The sequence below is a fragment of the Ruditapes philippinarum genome, unplaced genomic scaffold (assembly GCF_026571515.1).
Source record: "Ruditapes philippinarum isolate M1 unplaced genomic scaffold, ASM2657151v2 ctg391_1_1_1_1, whole genome shotgun sequence".
Classification (NCBI taxonomy): Eukaryota; Metazoa; Mollusca; class Bivalvia; order Venerida; family Veneridae; genus Ruditapes; species Ruditapes philippinarum.
The window spans coordinates 222,206-242,924 of NW_026855204.1; the positions used below are offsets into that span (position 1 = coordinate 222,206).

Here is a 20,719-nt window from a genome sequence, read left to right on the forward strand (position 1 = left end):
CTCAAGTGATTCTGAACTACCTGTATCATAAATTTCTCGTTCATTGTACATTATACATGTATATCTGATTCAAAACTCTTAATAACTTGTGCGAAAAAGATATTGTTGCTCACCTACAGTCTGTGATGTAAAAAAAAGCCACATAAATAAATAAAAAAGAACTTGAAAAAAAAAGTCAACCACCAAGCAAAGCAAGAAGCAATGACTGTCAATCACACGTTATCATACGTTAAGACGTCAGCTAAAATATAAACTTACCATTAACATGTGGTTTGTCTACCAAATTGTGATATCACAATCGACAGTGAAGTTTGATTGGTTGTAAAATAAATGATAAAACAACTTGTAAACCAATAGTGACAATTCTTTGGTCAGTATTTTTAAGTGTACTTCCACTCAATCCCACTCAATCCCAGCCAATCTGTATGTTGTAAAGTATATGTAGAGTCCATGACTGTTTAATGACAACTTTAAGTACATTTCGTTCATTTTTTATTGTAAAAAATGATAATGTTGATTTTATAACTGAATGTTTGCAGTTTTGAAGTGTAAAGTGTTTTTTTTTTTTATTAATTTGTATTGTTTATGTAAAAGCTTTATTCAAACATTATCAAAGCCAAATCTGTTTGCATTTATTTCGAGTTATGTATGTGCGTCTTTATGTATCTCAACAACAACTCTAAATACAGCAAATTTCAAAGCGATTTTATTATCCCGCAAGCTAACGGGACGATTTGACTCAGGTTTTATGCACATTGCTGAAATAATGCACGGAGGGGGACTTAAGGTCTTCCTCCACCAATAAAGCTGAAATTCGCTATTTTTCTTATATGTTGTCAATATAACTAACCCCCACCCTAACCTACAAACCATACCCCAATAATTATTATTCTCCTTGTATAAAAACGTAGCTACATGGCATTTCTTGTACCGTTGCTTGTTCATTTGTCATAAATAACATGTTTTTAAGTATATTTTACAGCATAAGTGTACAGTTTTAGTCTGTTGTTTAGCCCCCCCCCACCGCCTATCAAACTTTTGCCTTTAAAATTAAAGAAATAATGTTACTTTAAAGTAAAATCAATAAACTACAAAAACATGCTTCAATGACAAATGTAAAATCTTTGGACACTTCCACAATAAAGTGTTTTATTGTTCCATAAATGTGACTGTGACCTTTTTTCAAGATACTTGTCTCCAGTGTCTCAGTCAGGCATCATGGTTGAAATATCACATAATTTTTATCCTAACTTTGCGGAAAATATGTGATTTATTTATCCGGAACAGTCTTTTTAATCAATCACCTCTATAGATTGTTGAATGATTACGTATACATGCATAGCTGAAAATGCCGATGCATTTCAGAAGCTTTCATCTACATACCCACTTCATGTGCCGTCATGTACTCGTTTGTACTCGAGTATGAAAACGTACCTTTAACATTAGCAAAATTGTAAATTCAGATAAAGAAAATTATATAATATTTCTGATTTTGAAAGTTGTAAAGAAGAAAAGTGGATCCTATGAAGCATTAATTACAACAAAAATGCAGGAAAATTAAAGACTCGGTTTGATTGAGTCTGTGCATGAGGGAAAATGAAAAAGTGCAACGTCCTCATGCCCCCTAGCACCGGCTTAAGCCGTACTCAATTTTCAACACTTAAAAGTAAAAAATAACAACACTAAAGTGAATTACGGGTCACCTTTTCATTAGTATAAAGTCTTTTTCATTCGTATTCTGGTCTCTCAATTTGTACAAAAACAACGTTTATATTATATTATATCATTTACATTTAATAACAACAATAACGTCATAAACAATGTCTATGCTTGATATGATGTGAAACAATACTTCTAAATTCATATGCTTCAGTTGATATTCTCTAAAACCCCATTAATAATTATCTATAAGGATACGTAAACCACAATTGTAAGAAAAACGTATGTTACGTGCATTTATACCTGTTCCATTTTTATGCTATCTTAGACAAGGTGTGACTAGAGGTGATATCATACAAATAAACATGCCACGGCATTGTTTATTAGGTAATTTAGCATGTTTGATTAAAGAGATAATGTCTTGAAGTTTACTATTTAGTCAATTAATATTGCTCATTTTTAAGGTCACTTCATACGCAATACAGACTCGTTTTGTGAATGGAATTTTATAAAAAAAGCCACAAAACAAAATGTCACGTAAATAGGAAAATAAGCTCACGACGTCAAGGGCATTTTGTGTTCCTCTTTGTATATTACTTCATTTTGTGATGATTGGTGTAATAATCTAACTTTTTATTAATCATGCATTTATTTAAAATTATAATAACCAAAGGGTAAAGGTATAGTGTAATAAGATAAAGGTTTGGCACATAATAAAAACAAAATGTCAGTGTTTGCACGCTTCTATGCAAATTAAGCACTTTTAAAACTTTCAAAACACTAATTATATTTTTTGCATGTTCTTCCAAGAAAAGTCACGTTCCTAGTTGTACTTTGATAGTTCAACAGTAACGTGTACATTGGCTGTGGCTTTTGTGTATTGTTTTGTGCATTGCAAGGCAATACACACACAAATAATAAAGCCTACACCGCAACAATAGCTTATTTGGCTTACTTTAAACCAGACATTGTAAGGACTACAAAACTACATACAGTATGTTTAGATTTTGTGTGATATATCTGTATATTGGTTGAATGATTTCCATTTTTATATACTTGTCAATTTTTTTTCATTATCGTTTTAAAAAGAACAAGTGTTAAATCAAATGTTTGAAGTGTGGTCTGCGTCGTTAAATGACATTTAGTGCGTAAGAAAGAAATATTTTTAGTTAAGAATTTTTTATAGAGATACAGGTAAATGCAAAAATGCAAAGCAACCCGTGTCGCTTTGTATCATAAACCGCCTGTCAAATCTTCAAATATACATTTACCTTTTTTACTTAATAAGGCCATGGTCCTTTTGATGATTGTTGTAACTCATGCATTCTTTATTTGTTTGACAGGATGGTGATTTGAATACAGTATGAAAATGTCATTGTATATAAAACAAATAACTAAAGATATAAGTGTTGTAATATGACATATATTGTCAAAAACATTACATAGCATTTTTGTTTCATTTCAAAGTCAACGTTTCGTACCAATGTCGTACATCGTAAAGGTATATGTACCGTATACCTTTTTTTAACGTTTCAATCAGTAAATACATCTTTGCTGCTTGTAACGACAAATTGTACAGGGGCTCAAAATTTCCAAACATTAACTTTTGTTAAATATATCTTATGCTTGGACTAAAATATTTTTATGGCAAAAATTAATTGAAATCTTTGACATTCTTACTGAATATGTCTAATTTGAATAAGATAAATGTACAAACTATGTTTGTGAAGTTGCATTTCCTTTTCCGGACAAGTGAACTTGGTCCTTTCTTGAAAAACACTGCTAGTTTTTTAATGACACTATATATTCATCCATGGTGTGTAGAGTTTAAAACATCTACTTAGCGTGAAGTCTAAACATATTTCTTTAATATTTACAAAGTGGCAAGTATCAATATTTTGAGCATAGGATATCTTTAATGGTCAAGAATCAATTCACAATAGACACGTTACAGATTTTCTGTCATGTAATAACTTATTTACCTTAACTTTCTTATCATTTGCTCTGAAGGGATTTCCCCTTTTAATTCTTTCAGATGGCATAAATAATACTTTCTATGAGTGAGAAAATTGTTTTGGGAGTATTTCGGTCTTGACGTTAATTAGAGCATTGACATAATAAAGTCAATTAACAGTAAATAATGACAAGCTGATTTATATTTTGCGAATTGTCTTTGTTCACATGTTACAATATATTATCTCATCTTTAAGGTAAGCGGCTTTGTGAGAGAGAAGGACCGAATATTGCACGTAGTCCTTGGTGTTGAGACAGGCGCATTGAAATTGCTGTGAAATGTATGAGTTTGTTTTGTTCCGAGTCACGGACAACCGTTTAAATATAAACTTAAAACACATGAATCATGGTGACGGTAATTCTTTGAAACTGATATCATGAATGACATGTAAAAAAGTGTTTATTTAATGCCATTTGTCAGACAAAGACAAAACAAACAAATATGTACAGAGAACACGCAAAAACGGGGAACAATAGTACAATTCTAACTGAAGTTTATATGATTGTCCATAAACTGATTTAACTGAATGAAAAGAATTACCGTGAGAGAAAAACTTCATTCATTCATACCGTTGTTTTAAGACAGTACTAATTGTATTCATTAATAACTTTAATAAATTTATATGTTTACTTTGTTTCGCATGAGGCACTTCAACTTATATGTTAAATGCGCCTCGAACTAGATTTTAAAGACAGCCTGGCACAGCCTGTTACTTACGTACGTCAATACACAATTAAATGATTAAACGTCAAGTCTGTGACCGAGAGTAATGTTGGAATTGTGTTTTTTTGTTAGTTAAAATCACGTTTTTTTATCCTGCTTATCATCCTTCCATATATGACCTTATTCGGATATTCAAATAATAAATATAGCACGATTTATGTATCACGATTTCTTTCATGGTTTCTTGACGTCAATAAGTTTTCCAGAGAGGAAACATTTTTCCTTCAATGAAACAGTTATTTTTCTTACAATATCACAGAAAATTGGTGATAAGTTGTTTCGTGCTTTGAAATAAGGGGGTAAACATAACTTTAAGACGTTTCAGTGACGTAAAGGCTACATGTCTATTGTCCAGAGGCGGACGGGCGTAAATGATTGTTATCAACACTCTCTTTGACAACCACGCAGTCATCAAAAAGATAGAGTAATTATTAAATCTACTATAAAACATAACATTCATCAAATACAGCCTTTCGCTAGACATTTTACTGCATTATGACCGAGTCTTGTCTAACTCCGACAATTTCCGTGACAAAATGCACAATCACGGAAATAGTCGAGTGGTAACGAAAGGCCAAAATAATTTAGTTGCGGCAGTTGACAGTTTAGAAGAGCCATGCATTTGTTCAAAGAATGACGGCGGTTTGTTCTAGGATTATTATCTTTGATGAAGGAGTAACGTAGTTATTTTTAAAAAGGTATGTTGTTAATATAAAATTATACAACTACATACATTATCTACTTAGTATAGATAATGCGTTTATTGTTTGAATAACTTGAATAACTTTGATATATTGTATATCAGGTTCATCTTAAGACCCAAGGTAATTGTTATTTAAAATAAGATAATGTGTAAAATACTAGGCATACATTTCTTAATTGTGGTTTTCAGGTATGATTTATATTGTATTAAAACCTTCGTTATTAATTAACAACTTTAATGAAAATGGCATGGATTGCTGACAAAACCTACTTTTGGTTTTACTTATTTGTGTAGAAATGGTTTATAGTTGAGATGCTATGCAAATAATGTTTTCTGAACAAATTTATCAAGGATGAAACTGCCTGGGTTTGTTAAAGTAAATGACAGGGACATATAAAATTTAGAGTATTGTAAATTCATCTTTTCTTCTTTTATTGTTTAGTTTTCTAATGAGTGCTTCTGTAGCATGTTTTTGAAAGGTTAAGTCTTGTATAGGGATATTTACAATGAGACCGATTACCTTTTTTTAACTATTGAGATATAAACATACACTTACTTTAGTTGACAATACACCCCGATGAAAATACCTCAGTGGAAATTTTGAGCTCTTTTAAAGTCAATGAAGAAAGATATTTTCAAATACTTGACCATATTTTTATTTGATGCGTGCAACATAGTATCGATTATCATTAGATAATTTTTACCTCCTGTTTTCCTTTGCTAGATTTTTATTTATTTATTTTAAACGAAAAAATAAACTTATCTTTTATAAGATCTTTATGATTTGTTGAATTCGTATTTGGAATTAATCTGTTCTGTTCTGATAATAAACATATTATCATTCTTGAGACATTGTATTGTATGTTTTTTTTCTATTTATAACCTTTTTAAAAATCGTATGAAAATCGAAACTTGCGTCATTTTTCAGTGGCTCTTTATTGTAAACATTTTTGCGTCGTATCAGCATCAATGGCAAATGTTTAAGTATCAGTTTTAAACTTTTTCTACGGAATTGTCACAATTATTAAAACACGTTATTATAGATAGCACCTACTGAATTTGTAATTTCCAAAGCATATAAAGTAAACTAGTGATTAAACTGTACGGCTTTGTAATTCAATAACTTAGCCACGTAAGTGTTTGTTAAGTCTGCACCATAGTTTTTTTTACAGAAAGCGATCAAAATTATGTGGATATCTTTGATGACTGTTAATTCAAAAGCATATCTTACCATTTTTTCACTAAAATTGTGACCAAAACTATATGAGAATTTGTGCATAAGCAGTCCTCCGGAATAAAAAATGTGGTTTAAAGACTTGAAAATAATAAGCAAAGATCTTTTTAACCTAGGTGTAAATACATACGTGTTAATATCAATTTTTCAATTTTTGACGCTATCACCGTAGATTATCATTGCGTTCTATTACCAATTGATGTAACTGAAACGTTAAAATCATGTCACGTTAGTTCGCTTTTAACGTTAACGCTGTGCTTGCAATTAAAATTAATTGTTGTGAATAAAGACACGAACATATACTGCTATTCAATTATTTACATTGTTTTGTAATCATACTTTATGATGAAAACAAAATTGTATACGCCCGAACAAACTTCGGGACGTATTATGGTAGGACATTATCCGCCCGTCTTTCGGCCCGTATGTCCGTCTGTCTGTAGACAAATTATTTTCACAGGAAACTTTTGAAGCATTTAAATGAATGTGCTTATATTTGACATACATATATGTAATGTCAAACCACTGGTCAATTTTAATTTTCTCTTCAATCAATTTATCCATTGGACAAAGTAAGGCCTCTGTATATGCAAACATAATTTCAATTACATGTATCTTTTATTGGTAATATACTATTATCTCAAAAGTAAATATGACTGCATATTATTTCTTCTTGCATTTAACAGAAAAATCATCATTTTTGCTTGTTACAACAATAAATTTTCTATCTATTTTGAAGGCATATATTTGTCTATGATACCTTCTTTTAAGTTTGTCATCAGTCGTATGTTGCTCCGTATAAGCGGAGCTCCCAACTAAAGCCACATTCTGTGATTTGTAATTTTACGAAGCAACAAGCGTTTCTCAACATTTCTGTCAGTTTCACATTTACACTATCAATTAGCTTTCACATAAATTTTCACGGAACACGGGTGATTGTTTGTTTTTACATATAAGTTAACAATATTTTCAACTTCTGTCAAAATAAATAACTGATGTAAACAATGATAAGCAAGTGAAGAAATAACACAATAGACTATAGTGTTTTGTTTCAAACATATCTTATGAATATTCACCCCTTTGCAATGTATTTGAAAAAAAGGCATCGTGCACATCTGACAAATATGCATGTTTTTCTTGCGTGTTCAGTATATGCTTTTTTATATGTTTTGTTTTTATATGTTTTGTTTAGGGCTAAATTAATTGAATTAGCATGCAAACGGCAAATAAAAGATAAATGTAAAGAAAAATATTACTTTAGTTTTTTCTCTTATTTATAGCTTACCATATCTTCGAATTAAACTGAGTTATCTTTGAGTGTGTTTTTTCTCTCTAAGTCATAGCTTACATATCTTTCCAATTATTATGAGTTTACTTTGAGTGCGTTTTTGTCTCTAACTTTAAGCTTACCATATCTTTCGAATTACATTGAGTTTGAGTGCGTTTTTGTCCCTATTTTTCAGCTTACCATATCTTTCGAATTACACTGACTTTACTTTTGAGTGCGTTTTTGTCTCTAACTTTCAGCTTACCATATCTTTCGAATTACACTGAGTTTACTTTGAATGCGTTTTTGTCTCTAACTTTCAGCTTACCATATCTTTCGAATTAAACTGAGTTTACTTTGAATGCGTTTTGTCTCTAACTTTCATCTTACCATATCTTTCGAATTACACTGAGTTTACTTTGAGTGCGTTTTTGTCTCTAACTTTCAGCTTACCATATCTTCGAATTAAACTGAGTTTACATTGAGCGCGTTTTTCTCTCTAAGTCATAGCTTACATATCTTTTCATTTATACTGATTTTACTTTGGTGCGTTCTTTCTCTTTAACTCATAGCTTGTCATATCTGTCGAATTAAACTGAGGTTACTTTGAGCGCGTTTTTTTTTCTCTTTAAGTCATAGCTTACATATTTTTCCAATTATACTGATTTTACTTGGAGTGCGTTTTTTCTCTTTAACTCATAGCTTACAGTATCATTTGAATTACACTGAGTTTACTTTGAGTGCGTTTTCTCTCTAACTCATAGCTTACTACACTAAGTTAACTTCACAGCATTTCATGTTTAATATTGAGGTTACTGTTACAATTACATATTCATACCTGTCTATATTGAGACTGCGGCTCTCATAAATTACAAAACAAATTGGCATTTGAAGTCATACACAAACATTCAAATGTGTTTAAAGATCACCTCAAGCATTTAAGATTCGCTATACACACTGTTTAGAATGGTATTCCAATTAACTGAAGGTACACTGTTTATATCTGCGATGCAAATGAGATTTGTTTCGCAACCATTTATTTCAATATATAACATTTCATTACTGACACAATACTTGTAAGTATCAATTAAAATGTTGTTTCAAATATTGTGAATTAAATGTCAATTAAGATGCATTGTTTAATCATCGTAGAAATGTTTATGAAAACGAAATATGATAAATTATATCAACAAATTTAATTTGTGGTCGTTTATTAGCAATTTTTAACCTAAATTTTATATGAAAAAGTGTACCCATTTTCTTTTGTTATGAGCTTTGGGCGTCTCCCATATCTGCATGACGTTAACATTCATCAAGATTTCACTGGAATATCTGTTACAGAATTTACGTCACACTCTTAGTTATATAGTAGACACTAATTTACGAGCCAGAACATTTATTTAATTAGACATTTTCAGTTTCTGCATCAACACTATTTTTGTTCTTTAATTAATGGTCAATAAGAATAAATTAGTGTTTATTATGCTTACTTTCTTAAGATAATAGATATGTGTTAAATTTTAGGACATTTGAATGAATTCGTACGGTTTTTAAAGGGACTCCATTGCTGTTTTTTGACATGACGTACTAGAAATATACCGATATTTATGTATTGTTTGGTGTAGGTTTGGACCAATAATGCGTGTGCCAATTTTCAGGTCAGCCCCTTGCCCTGTTTTTCAGAATAATCATTCTTATTGTGCAAACTTACCCAAAAATGAAAAGTGTTACAACGCATTTCACTGAAATCGGGCTCAGAATCGCACAAAAAAGAATAATCGAAATTCAATTGGTCCCGAGTATATTTCATCATCAACCTTAATTATTTCACTTGACTTACGTAAGAATTTTATTTTATTTTTTAGGCTTTTTGACTCCAGTGGAGTCAGAAGTAGATTTATAGAATAACTATAAAAAAAAATTAATGACAAGAAGTTAAATTTAAAATCTTTGTATGATTTTTTTGCATCAAAATATTAGTATTGTTTCCAAACAGACGAAAATGTAAGTGGCAATCAATGATTATAATGGACATTAAAGTCACGGAAGTTATTTAAAGCGTGTAAAGAAATTGAAGTAACAGAAGAAGACACTGCATTAATTAAATAAGTTTTAATGCCATTTAGATCGTAACAAGCCTATCAAAACACTTATAGATATAAGCATAATTGATTTTAATGATAAGTATATTTTCAATATTCCATTGGACCAAATGGTCCATGAGGATAAACAGTGGAAGATAAATGAGCCGCGTCACGACAAAACCAACATAATGGGTTTGCGACCAGCATGGATCCAGACCAGCCTGCGCATCCGCGCAGTCTGATCAGGATCCATGCTGTTCGCTTTTCAACTCTATTACAAGTAGAGAAACTGATAGCGAATAGCATGGATCCTGATCAGACTGTTCGGATGCGCAGGCTGGTCTGGATCCATGCTGGTCGCAAACCCATTATGTTGGTTTTGTCATGACGCGGCTCAAATGACAAGACAGTGTAAAGCATATGTGCAAGTGGAGAATGTAAGGTAATTGATACAAGTTACATGTCATATAATATTATTAATTTAACCTGGTCAGTTAGGCAGGCTTGACCGCTAAAAGAAAGGTTTATATTGTCTAATTTCAAGTTTACAGGGAAACTGAACCCACTTCATGTAATTTGACAAAATATTTCTGACTGATTTATTACTCCTAAGGACTTGCAATAACTTGTCTTAATCGTGCAACGGACACACTATCTGCAATCAGTGTCAGTCCATTTTTATGCTTCATGTATAATTTATAGTAAATCAGTCACATGTTGGTCTAGATTTTGGACCCTATAATACCATTTCAGGAAACTGTTTTCCGTAACATTAAACATCAATATTACCCAGGTTAGTCAAAGCCCGAAAGTCCTTTCGTTTTCACTGACTATTTGACGTCATTTGTGATTGCCAATCCCTTGTTGTACTGGTAAGTTATACCAGAATCTGCAAATATGCTGTAGCAATTAAGTAACAGTATATATTGAAGATGTTTTGAACAAATTATTTAACTACAAGGTATTTCTGTTTTGAATAAATAATGATACTATTTATGTTTTGAACAAATTATGTAACTATTTCTGCACACACAATAATATTGTCTTGTTATGACAAAATGATAAATAAACTGAGAAATTAGGAAGATGATTGAATCGTTCTAATACTTATTTTCACAAATGGATTTTCCCACAATCTTGTTTTTTCCAGCAATCATCACTTAAATTATTTAAAGTATCATGTATATGTTCTATTACAAATAATGGTGAACTGAAGAAGTTGAATGATGTGAAATTTCAAATGGGAAAATCGTAAAATCTTAATCAGTATGATTGAATGAATGAATGAATGAATTGATTGTGAAATTTAACTCGTTTGTACGTTGTTTTTTCGCATTAAAGTGCACTTCGATGATAATTAACATTAGTTCTAAATTCTTAACACATTTTCATTACCATAGCTACTAGTTTGTGATTATTCAAAGAAGTTAGTCAGACATTTTCATCTCATTTTTACGCTTCAATACGTTTGGATTGTTGTTTTTGTTTAACCCTTTACCTCATATATACGTGAAACAACGCACTTTCGACACCGCCCCCCCCCCTCTTTTAGGCCTCAAATAGTGAAAAAAATGTCCTATTTAGGTCCCAAGCACATGTTTTCGTTTGAGAAATGTTGCTTAAAAAAAGTAAGCACTTTTTCGGCGCCGCCCCCATCCAAAAGATACATCAGGGGGTTGCCAGAAAGGGGATGTGCCCCCTTCTGTTTGGGGGGTTTGAAGCGGTAGTTCCCCTCATCGCCAAGAAAATTTTGGACTTGTAAGAGGCTAAAAATGGCCCCAGGTCGATCATAAGGTAACTAGTAACCAACGCTGAAAAGCACTTGACTCTATCTCAATCCCTTGAGAAGTTGCAGCACTTTGAAATAAAGTTTGATGGAAAAAATCAAGGCAAAAAAGTGATTTTTAGCAATTTGAGATGTCCCATCGTTGCCATGGTAACAGGTCATTTAAAACTAAGCATGTGGTTACAAAGGCAATGGTCCAGTCAACATTTGTGCCAAGTTTGATTAGTATTGAAGCATTTTTCATAGTTTCATAGCAGTTTGAACTTGTAACAGGAGGCTTTTCAATGAAAACGGCCATTTTTCACAGTATGCTCATGAGGGAAAGGGTTAAATTAGATATAAAGCATTAGTTATGTAGAAGGCTTCATGAATAAAATAGTTACAGACACGTGACATACAAACACATTTACATCACCATGTCCCCTGTACTATTTGCAGATGTAAAAACATATCAAGTTCGTTGTTCTGTGAAGATTTCTGTTTTATATTTGTTTAAATCTGACATAACGCTTTTATCTTGTCAGTTTTGTGAATGAAAGTAAATATTATGACATGCATGAAAACTAAACTATATATTTACCTATATGCACGTCTTGGATGACATATTGTAAAATGAGGGCATGTTGCTTTTATTGGTATATAATAAGATGTTAAAAGCAGTATTGCAGAGTACTTTCTTGTTCATGTTGCAGAGTACTTTCTTGTTCATGTTGCAGTGTTCTTTCTTGTTCATTTTGCAGAGTTCTTACTTGTTCATGTTGCATAGTTCTTTCTTGTTTATGCTGCAGAATTCCTTCAAGTTCACGTTATTTCTTGTTTATGTTGCTGTGTTCTTTCTTGTTCGTGTTGCAGTGTTCTTTCTTGTTCATGTTGCAGAGTTCTTACTTGTTCATGTTGCATAGTTCTTTCTTGTTTATGTTGCAGAATTCTTACTTGTTCATTTTGCAGAATTATTTCTTGTTCATGTTGCAGAGTTCTTTATTGTTCATGTTGCAGAGTTATTTCTTGTTCATGTTGCAAAGTTCGTGCAGAGTTCTTTCTTGTTCATGTTACAGAGTTCTTTCTTGGACATGTTGCAGAGTTCTTTTTTATTCATGTTGCAGAGTTATTTCTTGTTCGTGTTGCAGAGTTTCTTATAATTCATGTTGCAGAGTTTAATCTTGGTCATGTTGCAGAGCTCTTTCTTGTTCATGTTGCAGAGTTATTTCTTGTTCATGTTGCAGAGTTTCTTATAATTCATGTTGCAGAGTTTAATCTTGGTCATGTTGCATAGTTCTTTCTTGTTCATGTTGCATAGTCCTTTCTTGTTCATGTTGCAGAGTTCTTCTTTGTTTACATGGTAGAGTTCTATCTTTCTCATGTTGCAGAAATCTTGTTTGCCAATGTTGTAGAGGCAATGTTTGATTACTACAGTGTCCTTGCTAGCTCATTTTGTAGAGTTCTTTTGTGTTAGTTTTGTAGAGTTCTTTCTTATTCTTGTTACAGCGTCATTTGTTCTTGTGTAACAGTAAATTTTGGAAAAACTGTAGATTTTTTACCATAGTATTTTCACAATATTTTGCATATTTAAAAAATAGGTTTATAGAAAATGCAAATGCAGCAGAAGAACGATTCTCCTCTAATGGCCTGCAAAAAAAGCATCAGTAACTGCTGCACAACATTACTTAAATATTGACACATTTCGGGAGGTGTCAGCAAGGTGACTCCCTTTATTAATTCAGTGAAAACAGGGCAACGAACTGTTTTCATTTTTTTTCTTATCCGTTGTTTATTGCCTATAACTCGGCAACACTATCAATGTTTTTGGTATGTGTCGCCATTTAAAATTATTTGATACATGAACGTTTCTCTCACATAAATGATGAATAATGTTCACAAAGAATGCCATTTAAACACTTTTGTTGTTGTTTGATTATTATGTATGTTGTAATAAAATTCAATATTTCCGTTGTTCCGTTTTCTGTACGAACATTTCGACATTTAAATCAAAGCTGAAGAGTTATAGCTAATTATATATCATGTCTTTTGTATTGGTAATTAATATGTTATCTCCTCTTTGTAGTATTTTCTTTAATCATTCATAACATAAAAAAGATAATTTTCTCTCTTGACATGACTAAATAAAGGTAATAATTATTTATTGCATCGTCATGCTGGGTTATAAATGTTCGATTAATGTAAGGATAATACTAAAAGTAAACGGTATTCTCCGGGCCATATGACCAGATATTAACCAAGGGATAGAAATACCACAGTATAAAAAACTTCTTTCAGCCAAGTTCAAAAATAGCTGTAATAGCAAAGTTTCACAGGAAACGGGAGAATAAAATCTTATTTAATCGATAGATGGTCATGATTTAAAGATACTACTTTACGTGTATCTTTCTCTTTTGCAAACAAAATAATGTATTTATTCAATTATTTTAGTAACTTAATGGAATAGAATTATAAACACCAGTAATCAGGCTAAGACCTTTAAATTACTGGTATTAAATCATGTCCGAGGGCTTCCGAAGTTGAAAAAGGATTTTTCTCCGGGGGTCGCTACATTGAAGGAATGCTATTATTATATTGCAAACATTAATTAATATCAAATTGTATGTTAGGTACTGCAATTTGTCTAGCTCTTTTTTCGCATTTGTTTTATGAAATTCGTTAACTGGCATTTTTAACGAAATTGACAATACTTGACAAGGATGCTTACATGACTTATATCTAACATTTGTTATAAAAGTTACTGCTGATGATATGTTGATAACTTGCAAGGCCGAAAGGTGTTATTTACATGTGTCACGTGAGCTTTTGATCTAATTTTAAAACATTGTAACATGCATTACTAATTAACACATTGCTAACCAGTGTAAAATAACCTACCGAATCTCTCCTCCCTTACATAAATATTGTCTGTTGTAAATTTTGTAAAATGTTTTTGTTATAATTTGAAATAAGTTTAGGTTATTGTGAAGTTAAAAGCACTTAAAGTCACAAAAATAAACACACAGTATCATAGATTGAGCGCAGATAACATAAATAATTGCAAAAACATCAAAATTGTTATGTTTTTGTTAAGTGTGCAGTTATATCATTAAATGGTTCACTTGAACATCCATTTTTTCAATACTTAAAGTCATCGTCATTTATATGAATATTTGGAAAAACAAAAATGCAAGATAAATTATTGTTATTCAAGAACGATTAGAAGTTAATATCGGTATAACATTATTTTTATTAAGCGTAACATATATATATAAAAGACATAAAGCCAGTTCATTTATAAAACATATAACACGTAGACATTAAAGTGTTGTATTATATCTATAATAGAAGACATATGTAAGATAAATGAAAGATGCATTGATGTCAATGTTAATAACCCGCAGGGCAGAACCAAAAGTTAATAATCAGCCCTTTTAGATGGACAATGGTCCTTACACAAATAAGTTACAAAGGAACATAACAGATATATCTGCTATGCGTACACTTATCAAATATTGTAAAGACATAATCCTGTTATGTGCCAACTTAAGTCAAACCTCACAATACTGATGGCGATTGCTTCAAACCATGCGTCCAGTGCAGATTCTTGTCGTCTGATTATGGCATGCATTATTGCTAGTACATATTTCTAAAATTCTTCTCAAAATGGTTCAGTCCAGATTGAAAAATGGACAAGTCCATTTACAACTATTTAGCATCGCAAGGGTAAATGGAAGATTTGCTTTGTAAATGATTTCAGAAACTTGAAAACACTATAACATTTCAATGAAGATCTTCATCCTAATATTTTATAGGAAAAAACAACAATGTATTTTTGAATAAACTGTCTATTCGCAAACACGCGTACGCACCTAAGCACGCACACACGCAGGTTAATTGCATTTGACCAACTCGATGAATAACGATTTAAAAGTTTAATCACATCTGCACTTAAAGACTATGATACAATGATTCATATAATACATATGAGGATGTAACATAGTAACCTTTCCATTTCTCTTTATTACTGCCCTTCCTTTGTTTAACCAGCATTTTACCGACTGTAAATTGAACATCAAAGCAATAAAAGCAAATCAATTACACGTTTTCATGTTCATTCAATTACGGCATGACAAAATGTCTCTAATAGTCATTATTTAATCAAAATGTTTGTTCTTGTGTATTTAATTTAGACTTGGACATAAGTTAAACAAGACGGCCAATGAGAATTGAGTTAACATGTATCTGACCGGATACGGATTTTTGAGTACTTCGGTTTTTATCGGTAGTATTTCATAAAAGTGGATCCCAGGCTGAAATAAATTAAAAAACAATTTCCTGCCACTATGCCAAGTTTCATGTTTTTCACAGAAGGTGCACAATTATTTCACTGATTTCTTGGGACTACATAAGCTTTTCTGTATCAAGAATTTTGGAAAAATTTAAGAAAGTGCGTGGACAACGTAAATAAAAATAAGACACTTTGTCTCCATATATTAAAAATACATCTGCCTTTAAAATACTAGTATGCTAGTTTCAAAAAAAGTACATAACATTAGATTAATTTTAAAATGAAAAAAAAATCATTTTGACTCTCTACTCCCATTTTCAGCTGAAGACTTTGCATTAAATAAAACTTGACACAAAGTATCAATTACAAAAACCTAAAAAGGATGGTGCATCATCATTGCCTTGTTGATAATGTTGCACAGTTGAAATCTGTCTTATTTCATATAACAAATTACATTTATTCATATAATTTTTCATATGTCGGTTTTATTTATAGTACACGCTGGGTAGACATGTGCCCTTGACATAGTGATACCTTTATATTTTTTTGGGGGAATTATTTTAGGAAGTTTTCGTCAAATTAATTAATAACGGGTCTGTTTTTATGATAAATTTATCCACGATGGTACGAACGAAAATAGGTTTATGTCATAAAAGTCAAGGATTTTAAGCTTTGTTTACATGGTCACGTACATATCGGTGGTTGGATGTGTTCCATCATTTTGCAAAGAATGTAAAATAATTGAAGTTGTTTGTTTCAGAATGTTTCTTACTTAAATAATTTATAATTTACAAAAGAAATATGATCTCCGTTGGTTACGTATATTATTATTAATTATTTTATATGGTCTATGTAATAATATAAATGATAAGCCAGTGTGACCTCCCTATATTTTGTTAATTGATAAGAATCAAAATAAATGTATTTCAATCCGAGAAGTCTAATCTTAATGTATGAGTATTCTGAAATGGTAACCCAACAGTCCGGTTAGCTCCAATTGTAGAGCGTTGGACTGTGAATCGGGCGACCCGGTTCGTTTCCCGGACGGTGCAGGTCACTATCGTTATAATTGATCATGAAATCCTTTTAACTTTCATTTGCACTGTACCTCTGCTCTGGCAAGTATAGAGGTTATCAGTTCCTTGCGAAAGTAAAGGCAACTAGTACTGGTAAACTGTTTTGATGTGGTGGCTGAAGTGTGCTCTGGTTAATTCAGTGTGGCTTACTGCGTGATCCAGAGTGGAAACTACAAAAACACTACCAAATGGTAACGCAATTGTTGTGCGGAATGTGTGTGGTCGATGGTTAATCGACATATTGGTCATATGACACAAACAAGTTGATCCAACTTGAAACCGGTATACTGGTTGACCAAACCCATGTTGGCATTTCCTTCTTATGGTGAACTTTGAATAAAGGATTAAAAATTTTAACCTAAATGAAATGCAGAAAAAAAGATTAATTAGTATGAACTTTGCCATATTCAAAATTAAATCTTCCACGTAGAGTGAATAAAAGCTGTGATCTAACACATAATGTTAGTGTTTGTACCACATTGACTAAACGCATTGTCAGAATGGGACAAAGACCAGTTTATTTACGTCATACGTGAGAAAATTATTAATGATTACATGAGCGGTAATCTTGTCTATTTCGGAAATTATTAATAAGCTGAGGAAATGCCTGCCAAATTTTGAGCGGAAATAATTTTAATATGCATATAAAAAAGTATTTACTTGAAGTCGTGCCACACCAACGTTGAAGGCTTTATCGTAATTTGCATCACGTCTTAATCACCAAAAAACACCGTGGAATTAACCAAATTTAGCTAAACATGAAATGTAGCAATGCATTTGTCATAGAAATTAAAAAAATGTTTTTAAGTCTGCATTAATAATAAATTCGCAGTTAATTTTGTAAACATTATTATAAATTTTGCTTTAGCCGGTGTTGGGGGGGGGGCATGTACTGTGGCATGCATATGTTAATAATATCTGGTTTAGCTGCGTTTGGCTATTACATTTCATTAGGGCCTATTTTATTTGAAGTGTATTTCGTTTTAGGTATATTTGAAACACAGAGTTGTACTTGAAAAAAATCACAACAAAACAAAACAACAAAAATAAAACATTTATATGTTGTGCCTTGCCAACAGCTTTATAGTTGAACGGCCGTATATTTTGTCTGGTATATTAATAAATCACACCACGTAAACATATTATATACATTTCTCGCGTGAAAATTAAAGTTTGAGTAATTAAACATTAGTTGTATCACACTGGACCAGTTAAAGTAACAATGAGAAAATAGGACATGACCATTAGGTAGAGTTTTGTCTGGTAACTGTGCCTAAACATTGTCAACACTAACCAATTTATTTCAAGGCCATTGTCTATAAACAAAATATGCATCAATTAATTTAATGTTACATGTTACATAGATGGAAATGTTCGAATACAAATTATGGTTAAACCGGAATTTCGTGTGCTTTGGACCTTTGTATATTATTCTGTTTGTAATTCTCACAAAATTATGAATTGTATACTGAAAATAAAAAAAGTTAAAACCAAGTTTTGTATTTATTGTTTTACATTAATTCTCTTTAAGTTTGTGCATACTAATGAGGCAACTACTTTTTTCCACAGTACTAGTTTAGAAACTTGGGTTTTCAATCACGTTAGATCATGTTAAATCAGGATTCATTCTATGCCCAGCATTATTTTCTTATAAGAACGAAAATGTGCGACCTTATATCTGAATATGGCAAACATGTTGTTCATTATGCCTGCGCCGACTTAAGCACAATTATACATTTAAACATTGTTAAAGTATTGCTAGCCAAATTTTAAATGTGTACGGACATTTATATTAGAAACTCTATTGAATGTGTTTTATGTCGTAGAATTTTTTTTTTGTATTTGTGATGTGAAATCAAAAGAAACTTTGCCGATAAATGGTTAGTTTTTACCCCACTTTAAAGCTATAAGTGCACTAAAATTTGACAATTCTGCAATTAGGAAACATGTTGTGGCGTAGATATTACATATTTTGCAATCTATATTTTTTATGAACATGTTATATCTGCTTTTAAAACAAAGTGTACAACAGGGGAATCTATGGAAAAAAAGCGATTCTCGTTCTTTTTATTATATTACTTTATATTACTAGTATATTACATATAACAATAGTGTACATTGATATATATTTGTATAACCAATAAGATTGTAGTATGGCCGATGTTGTGGTCAGGAAAAAAAATACACATATACAAAACATAGACTAGCCTTCATTTAAAACTAAAAAACACATATGTTTATATTCATTAAAGTTATATTTCTTTTTCTAAAAATTGTTGAATTGAAGGATAAATTAGTTTTTGTATAAACAACACTCTTGATTAATTGATTGATTAGGACATTGATTCATTTTTGTTATGTAATTCTTTGATTTTTCTATGAAAGTAAGGTAATATTACAACAACAAAACCAACATTCGCGGTAACTTGATATTAGAATTTTACAAAACATAGGCGGAAATACTGCTAACATGGTGAAAGTTCTGTGTCCTTTGCCCCACATGTATATTATCATATTAATAGTAAAATGGACATCATACATAACCGCGGGCGACTTGATTAATAGACATTTATTGTGCATTCATGACATAGCAATCGGGATTGTTCACACATAATCACATAAATGGTAGATACATCGAGAAATCGATTTACACATATATTGCACAAGTGTGTATGATACGGTGCCCTACTGCGTACATAGAATTTTTGCAACAGTAATATGTCATGAATAGATTCAGCCTAAGTAAAGAAGTATGTCAGTTATAAAATGTACGAAGAATTCTGTCATTTTGTAACATAGATATATGAATAAATGTTAATCTCTTAAGTATAACAATATTAAGTATAAAAATAATATTAGCAACAAATACAAATTATTTTTAGTGTCAATTTCTTACTACAAATTGATAACTTTGTCTTAAAAAGCTTGTGTATGTAACATTTATGTATTTTGATAGTTTCAATAATTAAGTTAAATTTATATTGTACATTGTTGAAATCGTCATGGAAGATTGATATGTTGTTCAAATGAGTTTTCTCGTTAAGTAAAGTCTGTATTATTATTATTTACTATATTATTATTTTTATTATGGCGACGATGACGACTACGATATGATGATATGAATATGTTTATGAAGGTGATATAATTGTTATGATGATGATGATGATGATGATGATGATGATGATGATGATGATGATGATGATGATGATTGTGATGGTTATGATGACAATGTTAATTTTTGCCAATTCGATGACATTTTACATGCTAAATGAGAACTTCTTCGGCCACTTATGATCCTACAATTTATGATAATGAGATTTATCATAACAAATTTTATTTAAACAACATATTGCTATCTAAATGTGAGTCGCCATCTTAATGTGAGCAAATGCGATGTAAAGGTGTTTTATGTGTAAAATTCAATTGTGGTGCTTTTTATATAACTGCTTAATATGTGTAAATGTTACTCTTCTTACTTCATGATATTCTTTTTACTGAAATGTTTCTGTAAGCAAAACCTTTGCTTTTGGAAAAACAGAAATTTGACACCTGCCATTTATTCACTTATATTTTGTCTGACAATTGATGACCTTAGGGCAGTCATCTGATTTAGCCTGTGAGCAAAGACATAATTACTGGTAATTAATAGATGAAAGAAAACAATTACGCGTGCTTACACCACTGTGAAAATACTGTCATGTGTAATGGGCCTGTCAGTATTATATAATGTCATAAAATACGTGAAGTGGACATAAACTAAAGGCTGACATGATTTTGTTTTGCAAACAGTATCGTCTCCTGAGTTAATAAAAGATGGTTCATATGTTTGCTTCTTAAACTGGGAGCATATGGTTGGCCATTGATATACAAGTAACAATATAAAGAGTCCTATATGTAATGATATTA

At 31.3% G+C, this 20,719-nt stretch overlaps 1 protein-coding gene across 3 annotated transcripts in view; it reads left to right on the forward strand.

Moving 5' to 3' along the window:
- LOC132742487 (tyrosinase-like protein) overlaps positions 1–20,719 on the forward strand; it is a 30,203-nt gene that overhangs the window by 3,714 nt on the left and 5,770 nt on the right. The window contains exon 1 of one of the 3 annotated variants that reach the window (XM_060730926.1): positions 4,936–5,091. The exons of 1 other annotated variant lie outside the window; for it this stretch is intronic. The gene's annotated coding sequence lies outside the window, so the exon portion shown is untranslated. Of the gene's footprint in view, positions 1–4,935; positions 5,095–20,719 lie in introns of those variants that run through there. One more of the 3 variants, XM_060730925.1, reaches the window with a different exon arrangement.